Source organism: Chiroxiphia lanceolata, chromosome 25, assembly GCF_009829145.1.
Source record: "Chiroxiphia lanceolata isolate bChiLan1 chromosome 25, bChiLan1.pri, whole genome shotgun sequence".
Classification (NCBI taxonomy): domain Eukaryota; kingdom Metazoa; phylum Chordata; class Aves; order Passeriformes; family Pipridae; genus Chiroxiphia; species Chiroxiphia lanceolata.
Genome location: NC_045661.1, coordinates 1,569,161 through 1,580,382, shown reverse-complemented (window position 1 = coordinate 1,580,382; position 11,222 = coordinate 1,569,161). Strand labels below are relative to the sequence as shown.

At 55.6% G+C, this 11,222-nt stretch overlaps 1 long non-coding RNA gene across 1 annotated transcript; it reads right to left on the bottom strand.

The window, feature by feature from the left end:
• Positions 1 to 8,196: 8,196 nt before the first annotated feature.
• LOC116798228 lies at positions 8,197 to 11,115 on the bottom strand. The gene is made up of 2 exons (XR_004360849.1): positions 11,083 to 11,115; positions 8,197 to 10,703 (listed from the first exon to the last, which is right to left on the bottom strand). It is a non-coding gene; the product is annotated as an uncharacterized LOC116798228 (long non-coding RNA).
• Positions 11,116 to 11,222: the final 107 nt, after the last annotated feature.

The window sequence follows — 11,222 nt, the reverse complement described above, 5'->3', positions numbered from 1 at the left end:
CTGGGCGAGGGGGGGGGGGGGGGGGGGGGGGGGCGGGAAGGGAGGGAGAAAGTATTTTTTACCAAAAAAAAAAAACAAAAAAAAAACCACGAAAAAACTGAACTGAAAAACTGAACGACAGTGAGACAGAAAAAAAAAAATGGAAAAAAAAGGGGTTTCGTGGACTTGACCAAGAGTCGGGGTGGGGCGGGAGGAGAGAGGCAGAGCTGCCCAGGGGGGGCTGGAGGGGCCTCCTCGGGGTCCTGGTGGGGTCTGGATCCGTGTGCAGGCTCGGGATGTGTCCGTGGCTCCCAAAAGCACCCACTGGGAGGGCTCGGGCCCCTCCTGTGGGACGATGCCCCAAGTGGTTGAAGAGCCATAAGGATGATCAGCTGATCACCCCTCCCTGTGTCCCCCTGGCACCAGAGGCACCCCAGAGGTGTCACCTCCCTCGCTGGACTGTGCCTGGTTCGGAGAGATGACAAAAAAAAGCCTTTTCCTTTGGGATCCATGGTGGGGTTTGGTTTCTTTTTTGGGTTTTTTTTTTGAGCATTCGGATCATCAGCCCCAAACCACCCCCAGTGCCACCCCCTGCCCTGTCATTGCTGTCGGCTGGGGGGGGGAGCAGGGGGCACAGGAGGGGATTTTGGGGGCAAAAGAACCAGAAATGATGATGGTGACACATCTCAGTTGGCATCTCTGCAGGGCTGGGCACCTCCTGCCAGAGCTGGGTGGATCCCGTGTCCTGCAAGTGCAATCTCAAGGCTGTTTTGTAAACTTTTGCAGATAATGTTAAAAAAGGGGAGAAAAAAAAGGGGGGGAAATAGGAAGAAAAGGAGGGAGGAAGTTCTTGGTTCTCTGGTTTTGTATATGAAAAAAAAAAGGGAGGGGAAATGAAATGCTGGTGTGCAGCTGGAGGGCTCCATGGCAGGGACCCCTAATTCAGAGCTCCAGAAGTGTTTGGACAACGCTCTCAGGGATGAGGGGGGATTGTTGGGGTGTCTGTGCAGGGCCAGGGGTTGGAGTGGATGATCCCTGTGAGTCCCTTCCAGCCCAGGACTGGAATTCCATGATTCTAACACACGTGTGGCCCCCAAAAACCCCCCAGTGTGGGCACAGGGGCATCCAGAGCCGCGGGGAAAGAGCCAGGGAAAGGCATCTCAGCCACGCCTGGGGGTGAGGGAGTGCAGCTCTCCCCGGAGCTCCCCCTCCCTGCAGCCCCCTCAGGTTGATGCCAAGTCGTCCCCCCACACAACCCCTGCGTGCAAAGGGCTTGGAAAGGACCAGAAAACCTCGGCACAGTTAAAAAACTGCCTGAAGTTGCCATCCATCTCCCAGCCCAGGCGAGATGGGTCCCTGCTGGACGCGCTCGGGCTCAGCCGGGCACGAGAAACGACTCCTGTGCCTTGGCTGGCTGATTATTTCGGAGGCAAATGGCTCTCCCTGGCCCCCCTTCGGCCTCCCCAGCACGTGTTTGGGACCCAGGGAGATCTCCAGGGCCCCGAGCAGGAGCTGGAAGTTAAATGCAGGTTTAAACACTTGGCTGAATCGGGGCCACGATCCGCTGGGGGGGTTTGGATCCGAGCCCCCGCTCAGGTGAGCAGCTCTCTGTGCTTGCAGATTCCAGGCCTGGAACAAGCCTTTTTTCCCCCCCTGCCTCTTGGAAACGTGGATGCAAAGTGTTAATTGTTGCCCGTGGTTGAGCTGAGCTGGCGCTGGGAGGTGTGGGAATGGCCGTGGGTTGGTTCCCGGGGTGTGAACACGGCCCTGGTTTGATCCTGCCAAGGGCTGAGCCCCGGGAGCATCTCCCACACCTTCCACCATCCCATTCCCAGCATTCCATCAGCATTCCCCCCCAAAAAACCCCCCAAGGACCAAGCCCCTGAAAGGCTGTGATTTTGTAGGTGGAGAGAAACAACCTCTTTGATCCCTGGGAGGGGAGGGGGAGGCTCAGCCCGAGCTGCTGCTCTGCCCCTGCACAGCCCAGATTGAGATTCCAGATATGGGCAATTAATTTGATTTCCTTTGAAACTGCAGCAACCTGAGGAGCTCTGGGCAGGGGGAGGCACCCACCACTCACTGCAGGACTGCTCTCCCAGGGGGTCTCCCCACTGTGTCCTCCCAGCCCAGACTCCCCGTGGGACAGGAAGGGCCAAATCGCCCCCAAAACACCCCCAAAACACCCCAAAAACGCTGTGAGTCCCCCACATTCCCTCCCTCCCTCCAAGGGCAGCAGCTGAGAGCACCATAGGTGCCTCATCCACTATTTATTGTTGTTGTTATTTATTATTAAAGCACCAACCAGCCTTTCCCAGGCCCCGTGCTGAGGGAAACGCTCCATAAACCATTCCCTGCTCCCAGGCTGGGATGGGGAACGTGGAGCTGGAGCAGCTGCAGGCAGAGCATCACCAGCAGCATCCCTGCTATCCAGGGGGATGGGATGGAGACCCTTCCTGCTGCAGAGACCACAACCAGGGGGTTGGAGCCTGGATTCTCCACCCAGGAGGCTTTGCTGGAGCACACAAGGGGATATTTTGGGGTGCAAAGCCCAAAATTTCGGAGTAAAAAGCAGGGAGAACAGGGAATTTTAGGCATTTTATATTCCCTTCCAGAGAGAGCAGCCCCCTGGGTGCTGAGGAGGGGTCAGTGCAGGGGCTCAGCTCCCCGCCCAGAGCACAAGGGTGCAGCAGAAAGCAGGGATGCTCTGGAAAAAGGGAAGCAGAGTCTGACCGGGGATGCTCCCGACTCCAGGGCTCTTTGCCCGGCCCCCCAAGGGCAGGGCAAGCACAGGGCAGCCCAAAATAGAAACAACATGTTGTGCTTTTTCTCTTGAAGCAGCAGCAGTAATTAACCAGGCAGCAGCTTCACGGGTACCAGGGGATGGCACTTCCCATTCCCGAGCTCTCAGAGACGCTCCGGAGAAGAGGATCCCGAATTTCTCAAGGGCCAAGAGACTGTCACCAACCCCTCCTGGCTGTGCCTGGGGGGCTTGGGGGGCTCAGTGGGGCTGGGGGGGGTGAGCAGGGGTGGCCTCCAGCACCTCCTGGTCGTCTCCATCCATCTGGGATGTCAAAGGTTTGTTTGGGAATGGTTTTCCTCCCCTCCAGGCACTGGTTCCTCCCCCCTAACCCACCATTCCTCAGCTGTTCTTCAGGTTTGATTTCTCCTTTTCTTTTTTTTTTATTTTTTTCTTTTTTGATTTTATTTATTACCTTGACTTTGAGAACAGGAGTAAAAGTCCTCCTTTCTGCTCCTCCTCCTCCTCCTCCTCCTCCTCGTTCTCTCCCCACCAACAGCATCGTGGATCTCACACAACGGAGCTTCTCCCAGCAAAGCCAGCGAGGACATTGTGTGCCAGGCTCTATTTTAAGCACCCAATAAAACTGATTTTTGGAGTGGCTCCATCCCCGTGTCCTTCCTTCCCGCAGCCCTTGGCACCCGCCGAGGTCCCACGTCCCCAGCACCCACCACAGGGCACTGCTGGGCTCCTGCTGCTCCATCCCTGCCTGCTCCAAAGGCTCCCGGGCTCTGGGAGGAGCTGCCACGGGTTTATTAGTTCGTTAGGGAATCAAATCAGGCCTCTCCTCCTCCTCTCCAGCACTTCCTCAAGAATGATTTAAATTAAACCCCGACCTCCCTGGGAAATGTCAGCAGCGTTATCCATATGCATGATGCCATTAGGATGGAGCAGGTGCAGCTCCCAAAACCTGCAGGAAAACCTACCTGTCAATCTGCTCGGCAAACAGCTCCTTCCAGAGGCTCCAGCACTTCCCCACTCCTGCCTTTGCCATGAACCACAGAGAGGGAAACTGAGGCACAAACTGTGACTGCCTTTGGCCCCCAGAGCCTCCGGAGCAGGGAGGAGGCGCAGGCAGGAGGGAGGGAAGGGGAATTGCAGGTTGGTTGTTCCCTGCTGCCTGTTCCAGCCCCTGTTGGATTATCCCACGCAGCCCCAGGAAGAGGGTTCAGGTGGGAAAATGAGGCTCAAATCAACGGGAAAGAGCCAGGAAGGAGAGGTGGGACAAGGGTGGTTCGGAGCTCACTGAGGCTGCAGTGAGCCTTGGAGTGTGATCTCCAAGGGGGGGTCACACCCAGCTCCTGGGGCTCTCCCAGTCCTGTGGGATGCTTTGGGAAGCCCAGCTCCCTGCCCAGCACTGCCTCTCCTCCCCATGGCCAAGGGATCCTCCCCATCCCCACAGGGATGTTGTCCTGGACGGGGCTGTGGCTGGAACGTGTCCCGTGTCCTCCTCAGAGCAGCAGCAGCATCCCAGGACACACCGGTGCTCCCTGGATCCCACAGATCCTGGTGGGATGGGATTGGGGCTGCTCCCGCTGCCTGTGCCAGACAGGCTTAAATAATTCATTAACAATAATTCATTAACAAACCTGTGCCCACCCGGGGGGCACTCTGGGGGGTCTGGGGTCTGATCCCGCTCCCATCCCAGGATCTGCTCCCAGTGGGATGTGTGGAGCACCCCTGGTACCCCCCCACTGCTCCCAAGGAGTCCTGGAACTCTTAAACCTGAATTATGTGGTGGGAGGGCAAGAACTGATTTGGGATTTGCAGGTGGCTGAATGGGAAGAGAGCTGGGAGAAGGGAAAGGCGGGATGGGGAATGAATAACAGGGAATAACAAGCCAGGGGCAGCTGGGTGGTGGTAGGAGCAGGAATTGGTGGGGTGGAACTTCCCCTTCCAGGAGCCTGGAAGCAGCTCATGGTGGCAGGGCTGGATGAGACCCCAGGGAATATCAGGCTTTGGCAGGGATTCAACCGTTCCAGTGGGAGATGGGAGACAGGGAGAGGGGGAAAAACTCCCACCCCTGCAATGAGAATCAGCAAAAACGGTTAAAAACAACAGCAAAACCCACCCCAGATGTAAAGGGGGGGTCTGTGCTGTCACTGCTCCGCTGGGGGCCCATGGAAAACCCCTGGAGAGCCGGGAATTCCTAACGTGGATAGCAAACTGCTTTGATCCCTGCCAATCCGCCCTAAATCTCGAGCGGTGTCTTGTTAAATCTTTAACGACAAGAAAATTGCAACCTCTACCGGTGAGCACGGAACGGGGCTGATAAATATTTCAGCTCCCCAGATCTGAGGGGATTCGGGGAGGGCAGATGGGAGTGACAGTGATTAAACAGCAGATCCCAGGAAATGCTCCTGAGCACGTGAATAATGCAGGGCCCCGACGGGGGGAGGGGGGAAACGGCTGGTTTGGGGAAGGAGCCCTGGGCTCTTCCCAAAAAAAAACCAGAGAGAGAAAGTGGGGGATAAAAGGAGCCTTTTCTCCTGTTTTGGAAGCAAAACAGCCTGTGCTGGAGCAGGGAGAGCTGGGGGTGGTCTCCTGACCCCTCGTTCCATGTTTTGCCTGGAAATGGCTTTAAGCTGAAAGAGGGCAGGATGAGATGGGAATTTTGGAAGGAATTCCTCCTCTCCAGGAGGGTGGGGAGGCCCTGGCTCAGGTTGCCCAGAGAAGCTGTGGCTGCCCCATCCCTGGGAGTGTCCAAGGCCAGGTTGGAGCAACCTGGGCTAGAGGAAGGTGTCCCTGCCCATGGCAGGGGTGGGATGGGATGAGCTTTAAAGTCCTTTCCAGGCCAAACCATTCCTTGATTCCCTGAAATCCTGGGGATCTCTTGCTCTACCAACCCGCTGTGGTGCTGAGAAGGGGGGATGTGAGGGGATCCAGTTCCTCCAGCTCCTCCTCCATCTCCCATCCCTCCGGCATCCGCTCAGCTCCTGCCCCTTTGTCCCGACTCCTTGCCCTCATCCACCTCCCTCCCCTTTTCCTCCAAGTTTGGAGGTTATTAAATTTCCAGGCACCATTCAAGATTTATTGTGTTCATTCCCGGCAGCCCGGGCTCCCCTGGCTCCCGGGGAAGGGGCTGGCAGAGTGACCCACGCCGGTGACCTTCCCAATAAAATATGGATCTGAAGAGCTGCTCAATTATGGATGTTAAAGCAGAGGGATGAGAAAACCTCCTGGGTTTTCCAAGCTGCCCTGGGAGGGTGAGCATGGCAGCACCCTGTGATCCCTCTCAGAGCCCAGCTCAGGATCACCCTGTCCCCGTGCCAGGGATGTCCCCAGGCCACCCAACATCCCGGGAGAGGCAGAGCTCCACCTGTGCCCCCCATCCTCCTCCTCCCACCCCACTGTGGGGCTCAGCCCTGCAGGGCTGGACCAGGGGTGCCTGAAATGTCATTTATGGTGAGCTCTGCTCAGCTACCATAATGAAGCACTTAAAAAACTCTAACGAGGGGGGGTTGGTTTGGCCCTGCAGAAGTGCTGATGCCCACCTAGTAAATCTTTAATTGGCACTGGAAGGGAACTGGGAGCTCACCAGTACAGAGAACACCATAAATGTTTAATTTGGGCACTGATTGCACAAACAAGGTTGAGGGGAAGGAGGGGGAAGACGGATAAAAGTGGCACCTATAGAGCATTAAATCCGGAGAAAGTCATCAAGTAGATAAATAAAATATCCTGCAAAGGCAGGAGAAAGTGCTTCTTCCAGGCAGCTGGGGAAGGCAGCAGCCTTCTGCCCTGGCATCCACCAAGTGCCCAGGGCTGCACTTGGACTCCTGTGAGCAGAAAAAATGGGAAACCCCAAAACTGAGTTGTAGGTGGGGGTTCAGCTCAGCACCCCGGGGGGAAAGCCCTTCTCAGAACCAAGTAGGGCTCTGAAGGCAGGAGAGGGAGAGCAAGGCTGTGCCCATCCCTCCAAGGACAAAGGGAGCCCCCCAAGCTCCCCAGAGGCATCCCTGGTTTGGGATCAAACCCAAAGCACAGCTGGGGAGCCAGCAGGACTCCAAGCAAGGCAACTTCCCTGCCCAGGCACTCATTGCTCTCCTGGGTATTGATTTTAGGGAGAACATGGATTTCCAGGCAGCCCAACAAGAGCTGCCACTTGTAAAGCTGCTCCTGAGCTCTGCCAACATTTCCCTGGCATTTACAGCATCCCCCTAAATCACTGGGCCAGTAACAACCCTGCCTGATCCCACCTCAGGGGGTGTGGGGCTGTGCAGGGCAGTGCCAGCCCTGGTGGGCACCAGGGCCCAGCTCCTCCCTTGGGGACAGCACTGGGGGCTCATTAAACGGAGCTGCAGAGGCAGAGCCTGCTCTGGCTTTCCAGGAGCAAAAGGTTTCTGGAAAGATCTAAGAGCCTCCCCCTCCTCTGTGCCCCCACTGCCCAGAGCCAGGGTCTCACCCCAGGTCCTTCCAATCCCCCCATTCCGAGCAGCCCCTGGGATGTGGGGCCAGTTCCCACCCGTGGGGGGTCTCAGATTAAGGAGTTTTCAGCCAGGAAAGGGTCCAGAGGCCCAGGATTGCTGGGGCAGGGCCAGGAACTCCCCTGCAGGACTGGCAGGACAGGGTGGGAACGGTGCTGGGGGCGATCCTGGGCTCCAACCAGCCCCAAAGCTGCTTTGGGAACACGGGCAGGGACCAGGCTGGGGCAGCACCAGGAACAGAAGCAGCTCTGCCCACAGGGATCCCTGCCAGGGATGGGGAACCAGCTCTGGCTCTCCCACAGGTGGAGTTTTGCTGTTTTCCTACAAAGCCACCAAGATGCTTTTCCTTCTGGAGCAGCATCTCCCCCTTGGCTGGGGTGAATCCCTGCTGGGGCCTGAGGGGCTGAGAGCCTGAGTACCCACAGCCTGCTGGTCCCCACACAGGGGGGGACAAGGAAAACCAAGCCCCAGCCCTGGGATTGTCCCTCAGTGCCTTTTCCTGGTGGGTCTGTGCAGCCTGGAGGGAGGGAGGGCTGCAGGGAGCTGCCAGCACTGTGCCATGCACAGCCAGTGGGTGCCATCTAGTGAACTCCTGCCTGCTCCAGGGCTGCTGCCATCCTGCTCCAGAAAATAACGTTAGAACAGCTGCAAAAGGGGTAAAAAAACCTCCTGGCACTGCCACAGGACAGCGAGGTGGTGGTTGCCCTCCTGGGAAACTGGATGTCAGAGGGGAGGGACTGGGAATGGGCTGAAAAACAACCCAGAGCAAGAGCTGTGCCAGGCTGGCCCAGGGGGGGAATCCAGAGCTGCTGCTGCTCCTGCTGGATTTTGCACACACAGCCGTTGGTGCCAGGCAGACACACCCCAGGAAGGACAGTCCCTCCCTCCCTGGAGAGGCCACACAGGAGGATCCCAGGCTGCTCCACCAGGAACTGGCCTCTCCTGAAGGGTTTCCCCCGGAACGCAGAACAAATGAAAACGAAACCCGTGGGATCGTAGAATGAGCTCGATTTAATTAAATTCATCTTCTGCAGGACATAAAAAAAATAAGGGTCAATTCTGTGGTACAGGCTTCATTTAAATAGTGCAAACACACAGGTGATGTTCAGCAAGAGCTTCTGCTGGGGGGCACAGTGGGACGAGGGGGTTTTCTTTAACAAGGAAAATGTGCCTGGGAACACCAGGCTGTAGGGAGGGGAGATGGGGAGATCCAGGAAGGCATCACTCTTCCCGGAAGATCCAGACTTTACCTTTGCCCGAGGCACAACGTGTTCCTGCTGCCTTCGTGGATCTCCTGCTGCTGCTCGGTCGTGGTTGTGTCTTCCAGGAGTTGGAGACTCCCCGAATCACTGCTGGGTTCAAGGAACTGCATCTTCCTGAAGCACCTGCCCAGGTGACAGGGGAGGGGTGTCCCCACAGAGGTGTGGGCAGCAAGAGCACCTGGTTGGGGTAAAATAACACAGAAACAGGACTGCAGCCACCACAGCTGCCCGTATCCATCAGGGAAAGGCGTGGAGGGACCTGCTGGGATGTGGCTCCCAGGCAGGGTCGGGCCCGTTCCCAAAGGAGCAGGGAACATTCCAGTCATGGTGCACAGATCATGCAGGAGGATTTCCAGAGGTGAAAAGCTGCTGTCTGCAGGTCAGCTGTGCTCCTGGAGCTGGTGGGTCTCACTCCCGGGGATCCCGACACTGCTCAGGGGGGGGGGGGGGCAAAGAGGATTCCCAGGACTCGAGGAATTCCTTATGGAGGTTATGGATAAAGGGATGGAGAGCAGTGCCCTGGCTCTTTCTTCACTCATGGAATCTTCCAGAATGGTCAGCCTTCACCAAAGGCCTCTAGTGAGAGCTCTTCTCCTGGAAGGTGGAGCTCGGAACAGGCAGAGCCCCGATGGCTTTGGGGACGTTTGGTTTCTGCTCCATTTGCAGTCCCCTTTGTCCCAGTGCCACTTCCCCTCTGCAGGCACAGCTCCTGAGGAGCAGGTCCACTCTGGGCTGGATGCAGAAGGATGGAGCAGGCCCTGGCAAAGCTGGGTTCTGCTTCCCACCACAGCCCTGCTCCAGAATAAACACGGAACGCAGGCAGAGGGTCCACAGCCTGGTGAGAGGAGCACTGAGGGGCTTCTCCAAAGGACTCCCTTGTGTAGAGGCTTTGTCTGGGCTGAACTGGCTCGTTAACACCCCTCAGCACAGGAGGGATTTTGGGAGAGCTGAAGGAAAGGCCTACATGCCTTGAACAAGTCACTGAGTAGGTGAGAAGAGGCGCTGGAAACATTCTCGGGAGTAAACAGGCTGTGTTGACCTCTGGCTGTCAAGACACAGGGTTTACAAACACATTTTCACACTGCAGAGCACGAGAAGGTGCTGGAACCACGCACTTGGGAGCTTCAGAGTTTCCAGACCGTGCTTAAATACCCAACAAAGTCAGAAATCCGGTGCCAAAACTTCTGCGAAGGAAACCTGACCTACAGCACCGGCAGCAGGTTCCTGTGATCATCAAACAATGGCACCCAGATAAAAAAAAAAAAAAAAAAAGGCAGTAAAACAGACAAAACTTTTTAGTTTGGGCATTAAAAGGTCGTTGTGCCCACAACTGGTGTGCTCAGGGGTGCATTAAGGGTTAGCAAGGACCTCTTCTCTCTTATTGCACTTCAAAACCACCGGAGAGGGAGGAACTGTTGGGAGACACCAAGGGGTGTTCAGAGAGCCAGCCCTCTGCAAGGAGAGCATTCCTGACTCCACGTGAATTCCCGTGGGAAAGGGAATTCCCAGCACCCCACCTGCACTGCAACAAGTGGCACCACAGCTCTTGAGTGCTCTGAGCTCCTTCTTCACCCCCCAAACACGGCACAGGAGCACCGAGGGTTTCACAGGAGGGCTCTTGGTGCATTGCTGCTTATTGAAATTGAAATTAAAGCAATAAAACATTCTTTTCCTCTCCTCCTGCTCCCCCCTCTTCCAAGCCCCAACCTGGGCGAGTCCACAGCTCCACAAGTGGATTTGCACTGCAATAGCTTATTCTTCTAGGACAGGAAAATCTCAAAACTTGGATCGTGGCGCCTTGTGGACGTGGAATAGTCGAGTTAAAAATAAGCAAGGAGTTGGCAAATGCACGCTGTAAACACCGTGGGGTTACACTGGACAACAAATCAGAGAGACAGGAAAGCTTTACACTGAAAATCCCCCCCAGATTTACCCCAAACTGCCCCACTAAAATCCCATTTCATCGGGGAAGAGCGCATGGATCTCAGCGGGATTTTGGGAGGGATGTTCAGCTTAAAACTCTCTTTGACTTTTTGTTTTGGTCAACACAAATCACACCCTTTTCAGCGTGGCCAGATGTGGGTGATCCAGTCCAAGTGCTCTGAGCAAAACATGGGAGTTTTCAGAAGCAACTGTGGCAAAGGGGAATTCACAGTATTTCAAAAGTGCCAAGTACCACAATGCATCCTGCTGAGCCCTGGGAAGGGGAAAAACCCACCTGGAAAGGGGAAAAAACACCTGGGAAGGGGAAAAAATACCTGGGAAGGGGAAAATACCCACATGGAAAGGGGAAAAATACCTGGGAAGGGGAAAAAAAAACACCTGGAAAGGGGAAAAATATCTGGAAACGGGAAAAAAACCCACCTGAAAAGAGGGAAAATACCCACATGGAAAAGGAGAAAAAACTCACTTGAAAGGGGAAAAAAACCCAAACATTTGAAAAGGGAAAAAAACCCCAAACACTTGGAAAGGGGAAAAAACCCACCTGAAAAGGGGAAAAAAAAACACTTGGAAAGGGGAAAAAACCCACATGGAAAAGGAGAAAAGACTCACTTGCAAAGGAAAAAGCCCATCTGGAAAGGGGGAAAAACCCACCTGGAAAGGGGGAAAAACCCACCTGGAAAGGGGGAAAAACCCACCTGGAAAGGGGGAAAAAAACCCCACCTGAAGTGGGGAAAAATACCCACACGGAAAAGGAAAAAAAAAACCACTTGCAAAGGGGAAAAAAACCCACCTGGAAAGGGGAAAAAAACCCCA